We start from the raw sequence: 20,287 nt of genomic DNA, 5'->3' as shown, positions 1-20,287 counted from the left end.
AAAAATGTCTTCTACCTCATTATCTGTCCTCTTTTTACAAGACCCTTAACATAAATATATTTGATGGCATAATATTTTCTACACATCTCAGATGGCTCTCCTTTTCTTTTTTATTTTATTTTATTTTATTTTTGAGAGGAGTCTCACTGTGTCACCCAGGCTGAAGTGCAGTGATGTCTTGGCTCACTGAAACCTCTGCCTCCTGGGTTCAAGTGATTCTCCTGCCTCAGCCTCCTGAGTAGCTGGGACTACAGGTGCCTGCCACCATGCCCAGCTAATTTTGTATTTTAATAGAGATGGGATTTCACCATGTTGGTCAGGCTAGTCTCAAACTCCTAACCTCAGATGATACACCCACCTTGGCCTGCCAAAGTGCTGGGATTACAGGCACGCCTCTCCTTTCCTTCTTCTCTTCCTTATTTTTCTCCTTCTTCCTCTCCATCTCTCCCTCCCTCCTTTTTTTTCTTATATTTCAGTGCAGGTGATTTCTATTGATCTATCGTATTGTTTACTGATTCTTTCCTTTGGTATACCAGTTTACTAATAGACCTGTCCAATTAATTCCCCATCGAAGTATTTTATTTTTTTTCTCTATTCTGGACATTTGGCTTTTTAGTTGTGTTTATTTCTCTGCTAAAATTCTTCATTTTTTTCCAAAAAATTGTCTAAAAATAGTGTTAGATTATCTGACATATCTATTATATTTAATATAAAACTCCTCTCTGATAATTTCAACATCTATATTTGGAACTGCCTCTATGTCTCTTTCTTCCCTTGCCCATATGCCATAGTTATGTTTATACATCCTATAATGTATATATATAGCTTCTTCATGTCTTGTAATTTTTTTACGATCCCTTCCATTTAACAGGGCATGAGATCTAAGCAAGGGAGAGCCTCAGATTTCTCTTTGGGCTTTATAACCCAGCTGCTGACTCCCTGAGTCCGGGCTTCCAGTGAATTCTCTTTGCTGTCTGGTTGCTCACCCGGCTTTTTCACAACTCAGATTTCTATGCTTTGCTGCTCAGCTTTGAGCCTTTGGGGCTTGAGTGGACTCAGTGAAGCCCCCAGGAGCCTTGGAGATGTTTCCCACTGCTGTCCTACTCTACCTAGCTTTCAGCAACAGCTTTTTGGCTTAGAGGGTTTTCTCATGGCTCTCCTGAGCTGCTCCCAGCCTCAAGTCAGCTCTATAAGCCTCCATGGAGATATTTTTCAGATCCCCTACCGTGAGCCCAAACTTGGGTGCATTATGTCCATGTACTAAAGTAAAGGCCCCCTGGGACAGAGAGGTGGGTGGGTGCAGAGCTGCCTCTGATGGAGCTTCCTCAGGGACCTGAGTCATCACACTTCATAGGCTTTTAAAAATGTGTTGAAAATTGGACTTGTTTCTCACATCCCTTCGCTGGCAAATCCCTCCTCCTCTTCCCATCACTCCACCTAGCATCAGGGAAGCGCTTCATTCCTCTCTCATAGGAAGAGGTCATGACTTTCTAGATTTTCTTTCAGTTAGGCTTTTTTGCATCTCCAGCTCTTCATTGGCTCTTATAAACTCTGTTTTGTTATTGTTGTTTTCAAGTTATCCATCTTGTTCTCATTTGTAGTTCTCTTATGGCTTTCTAATTCCTAACCAGAAGTGGAAACAGCTAGCTATTGTTTATAACATGGTCCATTTGCAGTTTATAGGGGTGGTATATGAATCAATGTGGAAAGGGCCAGAAAAAAATTGTAATGGCAGATGTTATGTTGTCTTAAGCTTTGCTTTGCCTTTGCCACTGAGGCTGTGTTGTTTTTAATCTTATTGTGCATGGTACCTTCTCATCACACTAGTGTTTTGCCTTCCAGGGGTATCATCCATATAAATAAACTGCTGGAAGGCCAGGCATGGTGGCTCAGACCTGTAAATATCAGCATTTTGGGAGGTGAGGCAGGTGGATCACTTGAGGTCAGGACTTCGAGATCAGCCTGGCCAACACGGTGAAACTAGTCTCTACTAAAAATACAAAAATGAGCCATGTGTGGTGACACACACCTGTAGTCCCAGCTACTTAGAAGTCTGAGGCTTGAGAATCACTTGAACCTGGGAGGTGGACGTTGCGGTCAGCCAAGGTTGCTCCACTGCACTTCAGCCTGGGCAACAGAGCAAAACTCCATCTCGAAAAATAAAAATGAATAAAAAAATAAAAATAAACTGCTGGAAGAAGTTTATCAGGTATCCTAAGACATGTACAAATACTAGTGTAAGACCCAACTGGAAATCTTTATGTCTTATGTCGTCCATAGTCCCCACCCACACCATGGATTTAAGAAAGTGTTTTAAAACATTTGTAGATCAACCTATCTGGTTTTAAAACATTTGTGGATCAAGCTATGTGGTTTTCAAGGAATTTATATTAAGATTGATTTTCAAATCCTATGTGCTCTAGTCTAGGAGGATAATTATTTGTTAATGTAGATATTTCATGGAGACTTCAGGCAAACACGTGAATGAGGAACAAGGAAAGACCCAAAGAAAGCACTTAAGTAGATATCCTAAATCAAATTGTTATTTGACCAAAGAATTTGGTGATATGATTAAATCCAATTTCTAAATAATTAGTTTTTCTATTAAAGCTCTCTATATGAATTAGGAAAGCCTTCGGCTGCATGTAAAAGAAAATCTGACTCATAGAGTTTTAAACAAATGATGGGTCTTTTCTTTTTTCCTTAAATTTCCTGGAATCCTGTTGACATTGGATTAGCAGCAATGGTGTCAAGGACTGAAAGCCAGTGATTGCTTTTGCTTTAGACTTCATGCCTACATTCGAAACAAAAAGAGGGTAGGATAAAGCATCATTCATTCTGCATCATCAGGAAAGCAAAAAGCCTTCCTAGAAACCTCTCAGCAGTCATACACTTAACACCTTTTTGGCAGAAACTGGGTCATGTGTCCGTGTCTAGGTGTGAGAGAGGGATGGAAGGTGGGAACATGGAGTTGTTAGGCCAATTGCATTTCATCTCTTGGGAATGTGGGGTTTGATATTGGGTAGACAAAAATCAGTTGTTATCACTCTGCCTAAGTGTTCCTCTGAAATATATTACTTGATTCTGGAACTTCATTTGAAAAGTTATTTGATATTCAATAGTTATAGTGGTAATCCAATACAAAATATATATGTTGCCTTTAGAAATGATAAATAGCAATTTAATATCTAGAGTAATCTTATCTACATTTGACAGTAATATTGACTATTCTATTCTCATAAATCTTGTATCATTTTTGTTTTTAAATTGTCATTAATTTAGGTAAGGAAAAGTAGAGTTTATTTCCCAGTAACAAATAGAAGTAACAGGTTGTTGTAAAATTATCAATGTTTCTTTCTTGAACCACCGCACCTTGAATTTTGATTCAAGAGTGGAAGTATTGTTGACATCCATGGAACTTAGAAAAAGTACCAATGCTAATCACATCACATCTAATACCAATGCTAACCACATCACATCTAAAATATAAGCACATTTCAAATTTATGTGGATTTTAAATAATCTGTTTTCTTTGGCTTGTAGAAAAATTATCAAATAGCATATTGTATTAAGAATGAAATGTTCTTTAATCAGGATCAAATTACAATCTTATAGTAATAACACATAATTATATACATGCAATATTAAAGTTTATGAGCATATTCTTTAGACAAAATATGCAAAGACATCAATGTTTTCATTATTAAAGAGTTACTTTCTAGTTCACTGAATAAATGCAAATATTAAGAATTTGGTTATATTAAGAATAAACTCTAAGATGTTTCTTTTACTTCAGTACGAAAAGCATACAAAAATGGTAACTACATTTTGTTATGATGGTTTGAAAAATCTGGCATAATTTGAAAGCAACTTTCCATCTGGCTGGTACAATAAGCAAGTGGAATTAGAAGAGTTGGTCTCTGTTTCTTGATGTGAATGATTGTGATCAGTCTGATTTCTTTGGTTTGCTTTTATTACTGTTTTCGCTTCTTTTCTTGGTATATCTGTGTGGATATGCATACAGGATGACATTTCTATCACATTATGGCTTAACAAATAAAACAGAAAATATGTTTACTTTGGATGTATGTGTATTTTTGGAGACGGTATTTGTTGCCTACTCAACAGTGTTCTTTTTACTTCTTGGCAGCCTCCTTGGTATAACCATGCATTTATGGAAGATGATGTTACCAGCAGCCATGGGGTAAGTCTCAGTCATCCGAAGCCAGTCTTGATAATCCCAGCAGACTAGCAAGGGAACACAACCTAGTTCTGTCAAGTGGAAAGTGAAGAGAGCTGTGCTGGGAGGCTTCTCAGAAAAGGTTTCTTTTGGCAAAAGAAAGAGAGGGAGGAACAGTTCTTTTTCTTCTGCTGGACAAGGTCATGTGTGTACGTAAGAACTGGAAGTTCTCATGCCCACTGAGCATGGGGAGAGTCCTGTCTAGGGTGACCTGGTGAGAACAGACAACCCTTGAACCACCTTACCTAGGAACTCCTAGTGATAAGACAGAATACATTTTTTCTCACTGTTAAACTCTTTTTTATTATTTGTAGCTGGGTGCCTCCAAACCAATATAATTAGCCATATGTAAATATTCTGAAATCTGTGTCAATTCAAATAAAATTTAGGGTTTTTTTTCCAGTGATCAAAAATACAGCATCTCAAGCAATATTGTGTGTGTGTATGTGTGTGTGTGTGTGTGTGTGATATTATTACATAATAATTGGAAGAATTTTGATGTAGATCCTAGTGGTGATCTTATATGTTGAGTATTTGGCTTTTTTTAGGATATAATAATTGTCACAATAAATTTATATGGAGAGATATTTTAATTATAGAAACTCATTAGTTTGTCCATAATGTAAAAGTGTTAAATTATATAGTTCTGTTTGTTGATAATGATATTTCATAATACATATTTTTAAGTTGTTAAGCATGAAGGAAAATAATGTTGTAAGTAATCAGTTTTATATAGGGTTTATAGATATTTTTATTATTTGGTATTGTCATGTTGTTTCATGCCTCATAATAGCTGATTACAAATAGATTTTAACCAATCACTCTCTTTATTCCAAAGGTTTAAGCAGATAAAGAATACAGAGAATGCTTGTAAAGCATTTTCTACCAATATATTAGGACCATTTCTGGATAAGGTCTTTGACTTCTTCTTTTAAGCATTTCTAAAATAACATTTCCAAAAACCTCAAGCAAAACCACTTTAAAAAATCTGAATTCATATAATTTTACCTAATGTGGAAGATTGGGAGAGCAGTGACTTTAATATAATATTTTAATGTCTACGTGTGTACATCTGTAATTAATAAAATTAGTACAATTCATAACACATGGTCATTCTTAAGTGACAGAGTCATAGAAATGTAACAGCACATTAAAATCCTCTTCTAGTGGCCCCGAGCTGCACCCCATAAACTCTTGGGTAGCTCTTAACAAATGCAAATTAATCAGCATTAACCCAGGTATTCGAAGGCCCAGATAAATCACCATGCTCTTCAGGAATTCATATGAACAATTCACAGCGCTATAATTTTTCCTAAGTTAAGACTAGACTAATGTTGAGAGAGACAGAAAGAGAAACAAAATGTAGGTGCACTCTCCTCTGCTCATTATAGGGTTCTCTTCCACCTTGAGGAGACTGCTACTTGGGGACATTTACTGATTCATTTTCTGACTCCTTTTGTCCTTGATTTCGACATAGCCTTGGTGTCGGGAAATTCTTCCCTCAAAGCCTCAATCGCTCATGCTCAAATTTAAACACATTTCCTTTTCTGTAATCAGTGAAGAAAGAGCAGCTGGTCACCATCTTCTACACACTAAACCTTTGAGCCTTTTCTTCAGAATAAATGATCCTACTTCTTAGAATCATAAAATTAGAAAGGGTTTTGAAGTCAGACCATCCTTTTTCTGCCTTTAGAGAAGACTACCCTTCCCTCTTACCATCCCATACAGATGAGCAAAACCATCCTATTTTTAAAAGAGATCAAGAGAAACTAATCAAAAGCCTCCAACAGTCACACATTCCTCTGATGAGCAACCCTTACTTTCAGGAAATCATCATCATTATCATCAAATAGCATTTTCCTAACACCCACATGTGCAAAATATGTTTGTGTATTCAGACCTTAAAGAGGGCCCTAGAGGCCCAGAAAAGGTTGGGGGGAAAAAAAAACATGCAAAGGTACACAAACATCACTAGGCTCTTTGCAAGAGAGTCTAGTTCATTGCCATAATAAATTATTTTTAAAAGACATTCCAGAAACTCCAGGGGATTTTCATTTTCTATTTAGGAAAATGATCTTATAATTAAAGAATATATCCATTCATTTTCTTTTGTTTAACTATTAGGACTTATTAATGACTATCAAACTCAAGTCTAATGACCAAAGATTGAGAACATAAATATGCAGTGTATTAAATCTGAAACAAATCCGTACTAAGGTTTTAAAATTTGCAACACATATAATATTGAACCAGTTGTCTCTGTTACGAAGCGTGTATGTATTGAGGGGAATTGTCTGTAAAAATGTTCAAAGCTCTCTTCTCTCCCATTCTGGCTCCTCCTTTATGCTCCTGGAGAACAGAGCTCAAAGTCTGCTCTCAAATGTTCAAAACTCCCCACCCATGGCTGGAATGGCTCTACGTCCTTCAGCTTCACCTTCCAGTCAAGGAATTCCCAATTTCTGAGTATTACTGATTTTTGCTAGGTTTTAACTAAATAAAGCAATTCACTTGAAGGCAAGCCTTCCCTTAATTTATAAATATTTGATAAAGGGAAAATTTGCCAGTCGAACATGCTGCTTGATGTGGTGGGGGGATTTTGACCTGGGTGGCACTCCAGTCTGGCCTTCACCTCACCTTTAATTGCTCTTCCAGGGGATGCAACACAGAGTAAGGTCCCACATCATCCATTCACTCCTTCCTCTTTTTGGGTTTCTCAGCTCCTCTCCATTGCTCACCTTCATGAGAAGGTTATCACAAGGCTCAGAGGGTAGGAGCTAGCCCAGCACCTGCAGATCCTGAAGGGCCCCTAATCTAAATACACCATTCACCCCAACAGGCGGGAAACAATTTGATACACAGGCTCAAAAGATTGTTTTGATTACTGTTGCTGTGAAGTTTTGATTTGGCCTCCTAAAGTAGAGGAGCCAATTTGATATTTCATTGCATAATTCCTGTACTATGAGTAGTAGGCACTATCCAGCAAGACTTTACTGCAGATATAAAATATATTAATAGAACATACAGTGGTATTAGCATACAGCTCTTTTTATTTTTTGTTTTTTTCTAATAGATATGTTTATTCTATTTCCTAAAAGTATTCAAGACTTAAAATTTTTACTACCAGTGAATAACATTCTTAAATATTTTAGGGAAATGGTAAAATGGTAAACAGCTCTATTAGTATTATTGAATATCTTTTATATTTGAAAGGAAAGAAAGTGACACTCGCTGCTTTCATACACTATCACATTTAAACCTAATTACATTTCAAGACAAGAATATTTATTATCTTTTTTTCTGTTAAAGGAGTTGAGCCTCCTTTACAATAAACTGAATTCAAATGTAAGCATCTCTAATTCCGGAGCGCATATGTGCACAATTACATAAATAATTTGGTTTAAGAATCAACAAAACTAAATAAATGTTAGGTTTCTAGAATTTATCTAAACATCGTGATGATTGACTATTTATTGCTGATTTTCCTATTGTAATATGCAGAAGTTTCAATTTTAAGATATAATCGTTATGTTCTCCTTATTTGATCTCGTATTTCCACAAAGCTAATCTGTCATTAAATGTACCTAAATTCTTCGCCATAGCCTTTTAAGATTTTCTGATGTTTATCTGTTCTCTGTATCAGTCTCCATCACTGTCTTCACTCTAAAAGCTGCACTTAATAGCGTACTTACCGAAGTAGTAGTTCGGGAAGTACCGTATAGTTACATGTAAATATTACTTCCCTCTGTGCCACAGACTGGGCTTTGATTACTTCGATTTCAATGTCCCAGCAGCATCCAGATTTTATGAATACCATTTCCGATGCTTTGCGTAAAGTTAGGGGCCAGGCCTGAGCTCAAGTCTCAAGGCTGACATTGTTAATATCAGGACAGGCGGGTTCAAAAGCACAGGCGCCAGCTGCCCCACCTCCATGGCACAGCCGTCATGGAGCCAGCCACAGATCTGTTTCAGACTGCAAAGGAGGGGCTCTGACTTCTGTTTGCTTTTGTGCTCTAGGAAGACATTTTAGGCTTCCATAAACAAAAATAAAATGAAATCGAATTACAACTTCTTTTTAACCTATTTAGGATGTAAAGGTTAAATATATATGTATCTATGAAGAAATGCATGTTAAAAAGTGGTTTGAAATAAGACATGTGGAAGCAAAATTCATATTTCTTTGCATGGGTAAGTAGTATGTTTTTCATACCTCAGTACGCCGTAATCATTGTCCTTATCTATTAACTAAACCTCAGTGAGAAAGATAAATTATTACATTGCAGAGATATGAGACTTAAGACTTATTCAAAAAATTTTAAAGGATATTCCTTAATGTAACACACTTCTATCAGGAATAGTACAGAATTTTATCTGAGATATTTTTATTAATCAATACTTTTGATTCATATGAATCATTATTTGGATCAGATTTTGATCCCATAAATGTGAAGTATATTGAATAATTCAGTATTAATTAGTTTCCATTTAATCATTTCAATTCTTATGAGTTCATGATTAGGCAATTTGGAAAAGACTCTATAAAATAAGATTCTGTTTCCTTTGAACTATGGACGTACTCAAAAGTAACTGGTAAGTTCATAAGTATAATTGTCCAAGTGAGTTCTGCAATCTATGAATATATAGGAAGTTCTTGTCTTTGAGAATAAATGGTTTAAGTGAATTCTATTATCTATATTGTCATTTTGCTTTTATTTCAATTTTGTTATGTGTAAACGGAAGCAATGGATGTACTCTTTGAAAACAGTTTCACAAATTAAGAACTTTAAACAAGCTTTTATCTTCTACTTAGGTCAATTTGTCTAAGTATTTGAGGTAATTTTCATTCTCATCTTTTTATTTGTTATCTTGTCCAATCCTGTTAATGAGCATAAATGGCTCCCCAAGTGTAAATATTTGAAGGGAAAGATTGGGTCATTGTAAATTCAGGCGGCATCCATAGTTGATGGTGGAATGACGGGAAGAAACTTTCCTCACTAAATGTCAATCAAATTCATCAGCATGACACTTTTACAGGTCTGCACAGCTGGAAAAAACAGTCAAGTCTGCTTCATTGTTATGTAAATTTATGCTGGTACTCAATGTAATCAACAACCGATGCTAGAACCATCCTTGAAACAGATTAGATGATTGGATTCTTTTCAATATAATTCTGAAACTGGAACCCTAGGTTCTTCTTAGGTACTTCTTAAATATTTATGGTTATCCAGTATAAGTAACACAGAAATTCTGTGGTCAGCTAGTATAATCTTTTTCAAGCAGTGTTTGCTATTCTTATACCCACACCAACAAAATTGTATCTAAAACATTGGTATCTAACCTGGGAAAAATCTCAGGTAAGGTTTTATGATTCAGTGCCTTAGTCCCCTTAAGTCATTTCAGCCATAGCCTTAAAACCCTCCTTTAAAGGGATTTACCATCACCTCTTGTAAAAACTGGATTTGAGCAAGATGCATTTTATTAATCAAATCCATAAGGCAGTCAATACATTACTTCTTTTGGAATGAAAAAGGAAAAGAATTATTCCACAAGCAGATGAAAACTACAAATGTAACTCTACTTCCCTCGGTAGGCTCCAATACAGGTTTAATCCTGAATTTTCCCATTTTGAAAGGCTTGCCAAGTCAGTTCTCAGACCTTTCATGAAACATGTTGCTCAGAAGTGACATCAAACGCGATCCTAATTTTTGACAGATTCTTCTATACAATGACACATACCTGGCCTTCAAAATAGGGTAAACTAAAACTCACTGAAGAAGAATAAAAAGGTTACTCTTACAATTCTTGAGTTCAAAAATCAATGATCCTACAGAAGGAGAAGAGGCCATTTATCATTATAGCCTTTTTGCTGTCAAAGAAAAAAATGAAAAAAGAAACAGAAAAACATGCCTTTAACATAGCAGCTGATACTAGTAGCTTTAGAATTTACAAAGCACTTTACTGTTCCATTATTTCAATTAACACTCATAATGTTGTTGTTCAGCCAGTCTTAACATTTGAATTATAATTATTTCATTTGAAAGCTGAGGACAGGAGGGTCAAATAACTTGTATCATTTCCCAAAGTCTTGCAGCTGATAAGTGATGGTTCTAGGAGTCTATCTCCAAAAGATTGAGCATGAAATCTCTTTTTTTTTCCATTCCATTGAAGTGTATATTTACTAACTGGGTATATAATTATGAATTGAAGACTAACCTTCGTTTAAATTAGTGCAATCAGACTATATCCAGAATATTTCTAGAAATGATTTTTAAGTGATTGATGAGTAAAATGAAGGGTAAAATTTTTTTGTTTATTCACTTAAATGCAAACCCTCTGAGTTAAAATTTTCTCAATAATTATGTAGTTCAAACAATATTTTCCAAGATTATTTGAACTTAGATACAATTACTGAATTTAGGCATATATACATTAGGATTTCTTAATCTTGGCATCGTTGGCTTTTAGGTGGAATAATTATTTGTTTTAGGAAGCTGTCCTGTGCATTGTAGGATTTGGGGCATCCTGCCCTCTACTTACTGGATGCTATTAGTACTCCAGGTTGTGACAACCCCAAATATCTTTAGAAATTGCCAAATCATACTTAGGTGGGAATCAATGGTCTGTATTAATTTAACTGCAAAGACAAGTGCTGTTTCTAAATATTTATTACATTGGACAATTCTAAAGATTTACCATAAATTAGCAGACATTAATCTTTTAATGATAGTATTGTAGTGGATATACTGGTACAGGACATAGCTATCTAAGCTAATTCTATATATACAGTAGACCAAAATGGACACATTCCAGGCATCCCTTCTAATCTTCCTTTGACTCCTCTTATCTAGAGTGAAAATTTTCTTTAGCTTATTTTGCATCCTCCCAGCATATCTTTACTGGGAGAAAATTCGTCTCTCAGATTTTTGCACATCTTGCAAGTCAGGCACTGGCCACCTTTTTGTTCTGGATTCTCTTTTGAGGATGTTTGTATAGCAAGCATCCTTGGAAATGAAGAATCATTTCTCCCTGTGGAACAGTGTGCAAACATACTTACTCCCCGTTATAAAACATTCAGGTTCCCTAAGTTCAGGTTCCTCTTCCCCTATAAATTCCTTTGCCCCTTGTAAATTACGGTTTCACATGATCCTCTTTGTGTTGCCATGTGGGAACAAAATGTTGATACTCTGGAAACTGCTGTTGCTAAACTTGTCTTGATGTCTGTCCCGGGAGTCTTCTCATTGCCTCCTACTAGAATTCATATATCCATATTAGGATACATTTTTTGTTTTGCCGGAAAGGCAAAATCCCCAGTCCTTCTCATTACTATGTGTTTTTTTGCTGTTTGTTTGTTTTTTGTTTTTTGATGCAGCCTCACTGCTCTGTCACTCAGGCTGGATTGCAATCTTGGCTCACTGCAACTTCTCCCTCCTGGGTTCAAGCCATTCCTCTGCCTCAGCCTCCCAAGTAGCTGGGATTACAGGCGTGCACCACCACGCCTGGCTAATTTTTGTATTTTTAGGAGAGATGGGGTTTCACCATGGTAGACAGGCTGGTCTCGAACTACTGACCTTGAAAATCTGTCCTTTGACATGAATGACAAATTATGTGCTATTTATGCCCCAAAATGCTAACTTCCACATATATCATTTTAGTATATCCTTATAGATTATATCACATGAAATTTCTTTTTGCACCCATTGAAAGATTATTCCTGAGGATGTCATCCACTCTATCACTTATTGTTTCCTCTTTATATAAGCATATTGTCTTTTTAAAGGAAAGCTGATTTTTACCTAAACAACAGTTTCATTTCTTTATAGACATCACAAAAGTTGCGATTTACTGCATTTGCATCCTGCCTATCTCTTTTAGGAAATGAAGGCTTCCTTTTTTAAGCCAACCTCTAGCAGCTGCATAATATCATTGATAATAATGTTGGGTGTTAACCTTACCACTGATTTATTACTTTTCTACTTTTAAATAATTGGATATCTGAGGAAATGGAAATAAGATATATATTAAATATATGTATATATATATATATATTCAAGTATGTATAGTTTCATGCCAACCTCCATATTCTATATATAAATATATATTACATATTATATATGTGCCAACACCTTAAAAAGTTTACATAGAGAGACATCTTGGAATAAATTGTTATTATTAGTGGAGTGGGGGGAAGAATCACATGAGCAATCTAGGTAGCAATATATCTACCCTACATCAAGAAGATCACATGATCTTTGGTGTTTCTCATTGAGTATCCGGGTTAGTAGATAACTTATTGACACAGGGACCCCAACACAAAGCTTGGGAAAGTGATGGAATGGACTAGAGCGGCACTTGACAAACTATTCTGAGAGTACCACTCCAGGAGCATTTGGAGAATTTACAAGGACAGTAACATTAATAACAAGGGTGGCTTGATACTAGTTTTCAACACAAGCTCTGGCCGCCCTAAGAAAAGGCTTTTTCTGGCCAAAAGTGTTGCTTACTCTGGAAATCCCTAAGCACTGGCCATTCTGGCATGAAGTCTTTCTTTGGGAAAACATGCGTAAATGATTGAATATAAATTCAAAGAATTTTAATTGTTGAGCCCAAGTATAGAGTGACTTCACTCTTCTCTGGGGATTGAAGTGAAAAGACCAAGTGTCCTTCAGGATGCGTGGACTCCATGTTCCACAACGTTGTGTGGCAGCATCAGAAGCCACTGCCCCAGGTGGTGAAAACCACCCTCTCCACCTTCTCCACTCTTTCTGTCTTAAGGATGACTGAATCCCATACACTGAATTGACCCTGGAATTCATGGACATTGTGGTTTTTGTTTGCTTTTGTTCGGTTGGTTGGTTGATTGAGAGAAGTGAGGGGAAATGATAGTAATATCAGATGGGGAGAATAAATTGATCAAAATTTCTTAAAAAGGGCCTGGCATGGTGGCTCACACCTGTAATCCCAACACTTTGGGAGGTCGAGGTGGGTGGATCACCTGAGATCAGGAGTTCAAGACCAGCCTGGCCAACATAGTGAAACCCAGTCTTTACTAAAAATACAAAAAACTAGCCGGGCGTGGTGGCAGGTGCCTGTAATCCCAGCCGCTGGGGAGGCTGAGGCAAGAGAATTGCTTGAACCTGGGAAGCAGAGGTTGCAGTGAGCTGAGGTCGCGCCATTGCACTCCAGCCTCGGCAACAAGAGTGAAACTCCATCACACACACACACACACACAAAATTCATTAAAAGGTAATAAAAGAGGCACGATCATGCAGAGCATTATGCTGACTACTATTACATTTTTGTCCTGTTCTCTCATCCATTTTTCATTATTTTATGTGAGTTTTTAGATCTACTTAGGCATTTGTGGGTCAGGTTTGTTTAATAGTTAAATTCATCTACAATCAATCTTACTTTATGCATATATGTATTTATAGATATTTAGAATGACATTAAAGATTTTGGTAGCTAAATATGGCCAGTACAAAAAATACATATTATCTCTAGCCTAAAAGTGGAATGTTGTCATTTATGAGTTCATTGTTACCTGACTGTGGTATCTGATTAAAAATAATTATCATAGTATTGATTGCTATTTTTTAGAATGAATTATTTTAAAGAAGCACTTCCATGGACCATAATCTCAGAGTTGGACAAGAGTTCTAAAACACAATGTAGAAAAATTGTCAATATTGTCAGTTATTAATGATTTCCAGTGATATAACACAACTAAATAAAATAAAATAAAAAATGACCCCATTTAATTGGTACTTCTAGGAAATTCAGGTAGGTGTCTGAGGTCACTGAAGAAACTGGGCCAGTTACCATATGGTGTAATCTAATCTCTTTCAATTCTGTAAGTCTGAAATATATGGTATTTTCAATGCTTTTTTTTGAGTATTACATTAAATCAGGAAACGGTCTCTTGGCTTGATGTTTGAGATGACAGTGCAAAAAGCTTTCTGCTTTCAGTGCTATGGCATTGCTGATCACAATATTTCTATGGCATTCTGATACAAGATCTGAGAAATAAACAGAAAAATGGTCAGTCATTTCAGAGAGGTGATTCCATTATAAAGGTGGGTATGTGTGGCATTTTCTTGAGAAACTTTTAAGTTTTTCTTTGATTTTTCTCTAAGTTTTAAGAGCCCTAAGCTGATAAATACTTAATGAATTTTCAGTAATAGTAGACAACTTCCATTAGTATTAAATAACCTTTGTGAATCAACTTGTATAAATCACAACACAAATAGTAAAAACAAAACAAAGCAACAAAAAACACTAAACTAAACTACAAAGAAGTCTGAGTGTTTGGATCTGACCCAAAGTGACCATTAAAGTTGTAAATTTTCTCGTTAAATTGATAACAATGTAAGCCATTCTCTACATCAATTGAAATGCCAACGTACTTCTGAGTAATAACATCCCTTCCATGTGGTCTCTGATATTTTGATTCTAGCTTTTATGAGCATGAGTATATTCTTTATTTTGAAGGCTGTGTTGATAGATGGCTCTGAATTGGAGGGCTACCAAAATCTAAAGTGATTCTTTGCTGCTTGTCATGGTTACAATCCTTTTTCTCTTCAGTAGATTTTGCTTATCTAAAATGATGAACTTTCTCAGTAGATGTGCAATTCAATCGAGTCATCTTTTCCCAGATACATGAATGGTTATTAATATTCTGCCCACTCAGTTCTCTATGATGCCCTTTATGACCATTCAGACACAGGCATTCATACCTCACTGAGGACAGCAGGGACAGAATATGCTGATGTGATACCAACTGAATCAATGACTTAGCTTCCTGCTCTCTAAGAGCTGCCAACTCCAGTGCACCTAATAACTCCCACACCTTCACTACTTGGTCCAGTGGTCAGATGGTGGGTGGATGGGGCACCGCAAGGCACTGCTTTCTGCTGTTCTGCTCTAACTCCTGACCAGACTTCACAAACAGCGTGTGCTAGCTTTACCACCCACAAATGCAGATAACTTTTGGGGGAATACTTTGCACAGTCCTCAACCAGTTCTTTCCTAAAATGTATGTGAAGTCACCAAACACATCGAAGGTTCTCAGTAGATTTTCTTCCTTCTGTCTTTCGGTTTGGATACCTCGCCTCTTTGTTTTCATTGCTTTCAGATTCTTTATTTATAGAAGGGAAAGGGGAAAAGCTATATACCACAGCCAAAATTTCAATTTTGAAAAAATTCAAATCTACAGAAAAGTTTCAAATTTATAGAAACAAAAGTATAATAAATACTAGTAAATACCTTTCAATTAAATTCACCAGTTACAAATTTTACCAGATTTGCTTTTTTCTCCCTCATTATCTCTGTATCTATCCATCTATCTACCTAGCTACATCTCTGTATCTGTCTTTTTGTCTGTATATTACACATACACACACAGATGTGTTGCCTTTTCTATCCTTTTCTATGTTTACTCTAGAAATCATGACAATATAGATCATGTATAAGAAAATCAGTAATAAGTTAATATTATCCAATACATGTATTTACTCATACTGTAATTTGTGGTTTCACCATAGTTTGGTTTGCTTTGTTTTGTTTCTGATCTCTATATTCTCTTTCATGGAAAGAGAATGTTTGTCTGTGTGGTGACTTGGTTTATTTTGGTTTCCGTAACTGAACTTCTGAAGAATCCAGAGGAGTTATCATTAGAATGTCCTGCATTCTGAATTTGTCACATATATTATATATTATATATATAATATATATATGTGTGTGTATATGTATGTATGTGTGTGTGTATATATGTGTGTATATATATGTGTGTGACACACATTTATACGGTAAATATATACATATGTATATGTATCACACAATATTATATTTATACACAAATATTATATTTATACGGTAAATACATATATGTATATGATAAATGATAAGTGAAGAATTGTTGCCTTGTGGCAATGTGAGCATCCTTCTTCCTAAAAATTTTCATCCAGTAGTTTTTATCATCTAATAATTGGTCCTTGGTAGAATCAGTTATTATTATGTATTGAAAAATGATGATATTTCTAATTTTGTCATATTCTTCTTATTTTTTAACTGGCATTCTTTGAAAATTACCTTTCTCTTAATATGTATATATTTTTCACGATTCTAAGTTATGTATTTAAGGTATTTTAAATATTTTAAGCATCTTGAAAAATTTAAAGTAGGACATGTTTTGTAATTACTATGATTTCTTATATAAACATCACATTTTGATAAAAATAAAGAGTATATTACATAAACTCATTAAAGTCTTTTAAATTTATACACTTATGTGTTTCCTTTCAAAGCAATTTTTGTTAAAAGTAGGAAGGAGTAAAATCCACTGTGCCTTGGGTTTTCATTTTCTATTCCAACTAAGAAGTGCGTGTCCACAGAAATGTATCATTCAGCCACTCAGTCAAACTTTCCTGAGAACCTGCCTCCATCAAGGGACTTCGTTAGCTGTAAAGTGCTGACTAAAAGTGTGTTTATACCTCCACTCATGAAATAGGAAATATACACACACATACACACATATGCATTCGTGTTTATACCTCCACTCATGAAATAGGAAATATAGACACACACATACACACATATGCATTCGTGTTTATACCTCCACTCATGAAATAGGAAATACAAACACACACACACACACATACGCATTCGTGTTTATACCTCCACTCATGAAATAGGAAATACAAACACACACACACACACACATATGCATTCGTGTTTATACCTCCACTCATGAAATAGGAAATACACACACACACACACACATACACACATATGCATTCGTGTTTATACCTCCACTCATGAAATAGGAAATACACACACACACATACACACATATGCATTTGTGTTTATACCTCCACTCATGAAATAGGAAATACAAACACACACACACACACACACATACGCATTCGTGTTTATACCTCCACTCATGAAATAGGAAATACACACACACACATACACACATATGCATTTGTGTTTATACCTCCACTCATGAAATAGGAAATACACACACACACACATACACACATATGCATTCGTGTTTATACCTCCACTCATGAAATAGGAAATACACACACACACATACACACATATGCATTTGTGTTTATACCTCCACTCATGAAATAGGAAATACAAACACACACACACACATACACATTCGTGTTTATACCTCCACTCATGAAATAGGAAATATACACACACATACAAACACATACGCATTCGTGTTTGTACCTCCACTCATGAAATAGGAAATACAAACACACACACATACACACATATGCATTTGTGTTTGTACCTCCACTGATGAAATAGGAAATATAGACACACACATACACACATATGCATTTGTGTTTATACCTCCACTAATGAAATAGGAAATATAGACACACACATACACACATATGCATTTGTGTTTATACCTCCACTCATGAAATAGGAAATACAAACACACACACACACACACATACATTTGTGTTTTTACCTCCACTCATGAAATAGGAAATACACACACACACATACACACATATGCATTTGTGTTTGTACCTCCACTGATGAAATAGGAAATATAGACACACACATACACACATATGCATTTGTGTTTATACCTCCACTCATGAAATAGGAAATACAAACACACACACACACACACACATACATTTGTGTTTGTACCTCCACTCATGAAATAGGAAATACACACACACACGCATTTGTGTTTATACCTCCACTAATGATATAGGAAATACACACACACACACACACACACACACACACACATGCAACCATGTTTATACCTCCACTCATGAAATAGGAAATACACACACACACACACACACATACATTTGTATTTTTACCTCCACTCATGAAATAGAGTATATGTATATAATATATATTATGTAAATAAAATTATATACATTTATATAATATACAATTTTCTAATATGGGCTGCAGGCCAATATACATACATTTCTCCTGGCTGCAGGTGACCATGTCACTTGCATTTATTATAATATATTTTAATTCATGGAATTTAAATGAAGTTTTAACATCAGAGACTTTCACAGAGATGCAGATAATTTGAGATAGTACATAATATGTTTAAAAAGCTTATTTTTTTCTGTGAATATTGCTTGTTTCCGTAGATGTTTCATTCTATAAAGGTTCAAAATATAATTTTAACTAACAAAGTATGAAGGTAATTGTACCCATTCTGCAGTCTGTTAGCAGCTTTGAATTAGATTCTCATAGCAGAATTTTCCCATATACAGTTGCTAATATAGAAGAAAAATATCATCTCCTTATTAGATTATCCTGTTAACTTGCTTTTGCTTAATATTTTGGCATCTTTTGGTAAATTTCTGGAATGAATAACAATAATTTACGCAGACTAATCTAATAAAGGATATTTATAGCCTATGTGAAAATGAAGATACGCATTTTAGGGACTTTTGCAGAGATACAAACACTTGTTCTGTAAAATGTTTGTTAAACGTAGCAGATAGGGAAAGCACAGATCCTGGAGTGAAAAACCTACAGCTTGAATTCCACTCCAGCATTTATTAGACCAGTGACTTGGTCAAGTTGCTTAGTTTCTCTGAACATCAATTTACTTGTCCATAAAGAGAGAGTGGTGGTACATAATAGATATTTTGACAGGCTGTTAAAAGCTAGAGATGAAGTGTGTCGGGAGTCTGATGCATAGTACTTCTATTAGGCAAGGATTTTCAGAGGAAAAAGAACCAATAGGATGTGTGTGTGTGTGTGTGTGTACACACACACACACACATATGAATGAGAGACATTTAATTTAAGGAACTGGGTCATGTGATCATGGGGCTGGCAGATCTGAAATATTCAGGACAGGCAGGCAGGTCTGAAGACAAGGGAAGTTTTAACACTGCACCTCCAGTTCAAAGGCAGTCTGAAGCCAGAATTCCTTCTTCCTCAGGGAACCTCAGTCTTTTTCTCTTAAGGCTTTCAACTGATTAGATAAGTCACACACATTATAAAGGACAACCTGCTTTAATGAGTCTACTGATTTCGATGTGGATCTCATCTGAGAAGTACCTTCACAGAAACACTTAGTCTGAGGTTTAACCACATTTCTGGGTGCTACAGATAAAATTAGCTATCACAGAACATCTACACAGAAAGGTACCGACATTTGTTAAAACCATAGAATTCTCTTTACGTGACCGACCAGAGTGTGTCTAAGGGCTGCAGTGCCCCTGCAGATTTTCCATTTGTGCTGGCAATTTCTTGGATAGTGTCTCCTATTGGCTGCTCTTACTTTCTGTCTCTCCATTGTTTCTTTGAGGTTTCATAGGAACAGTCCTGTTTTAGCTAGAAGTGCCGCTGGCTCCCAGGGTCCCAAAGCCAATGAGTAGATATGGCAAGTGATACCTGATCCCATACAGAAGAGGGAAAGCCCTTCTCTCCCATACCTGTGCCTTAAGGTAGCACTGTTTATCTAACAGACTTGCAAAAATCTACCATGAAAACAGTGACTTCAACTTCTAATTTAGCTTTTCTCCCAATTCATGCTCAAACCAATTCCTTAAATTCAGAAGCAAGGACGAGAAATGCTTCATCAGTTACCTTCATTACAGTCGTATCTCTTGAGGTGCACTAAATTCCTTTGTCTTCAACTGATTCTCTCCTCTCCCAACAGGAGATCAATGTACAGAGGAATAGTTCCTTTAAATCCAGGAGTGCATGCAACTAAGCAACTTTAGAGATGAATGGTTGCATATTCCCTGGAGCGAATTCTAGTTGAGCTCAATTGATATACTCTTAAAAATAGTAATTCTATTTATTTTACAAGTGTTATGTAAACAGAGAGTTAAGTACCAGCATTATAATTCACTACAAAGACCTGATTTTGCTGCACAAACATAACTAAATAGCTACACCCTCTAATTGCAGAATCCAGATTTCCTCCAAACTTTATCTCATTCCAGTCAGGAAAACAGCTATCGTCTTTTTTTTTTTTTTCATCGAATACTTTTATTATCATGTTTGAAGCTTTTGATTAAGTTGGCG

At 35.8% G+C, this 20,287-nt stretch overlaps 1 long non-coding RNA gene across 1 annotated transcript in view; it reads left to right on the top strand.

The window, feature by feature from the left end:
• The window catches only part of LOC129011478 (uncharacterized), a 175,170-nt gene that overhangs the window by 50,862 nt on the left and 104,021 nt on the right, over positions 1 to 20,287 (top strand). Inside the window, exon 5 of the long non-coding RNA XR_008493334.2 lies at positions 4,151 to 4,204. This is a non-coding gene — a long non-coding RNA (uncharacterized LOC129011478). The remainder of the gene's footprint in view (positions 1 to 4,150; positions 4,205 to 20,287) is intronic.

Source organism: Pongo pygmaeus, chromosome 14 (genome assembly GCF_028885625.2).
Source record: "Pongo pygmaeus isolate AG05252 chromosome 14, NHGRI_mPonPyg2-v2.0_pri, whole genome shotgun sequence".
Classification (NCBI taxonomy): domain Eukaryota; kingdom Metazoa; phylum Chordata; class Mammalia; order Primates; family Hominidae; genus Pongo; species Pongo pygmaeus.
This window is presented reverse-complemented; position numbering and strand designations above follow the sequence as displayed.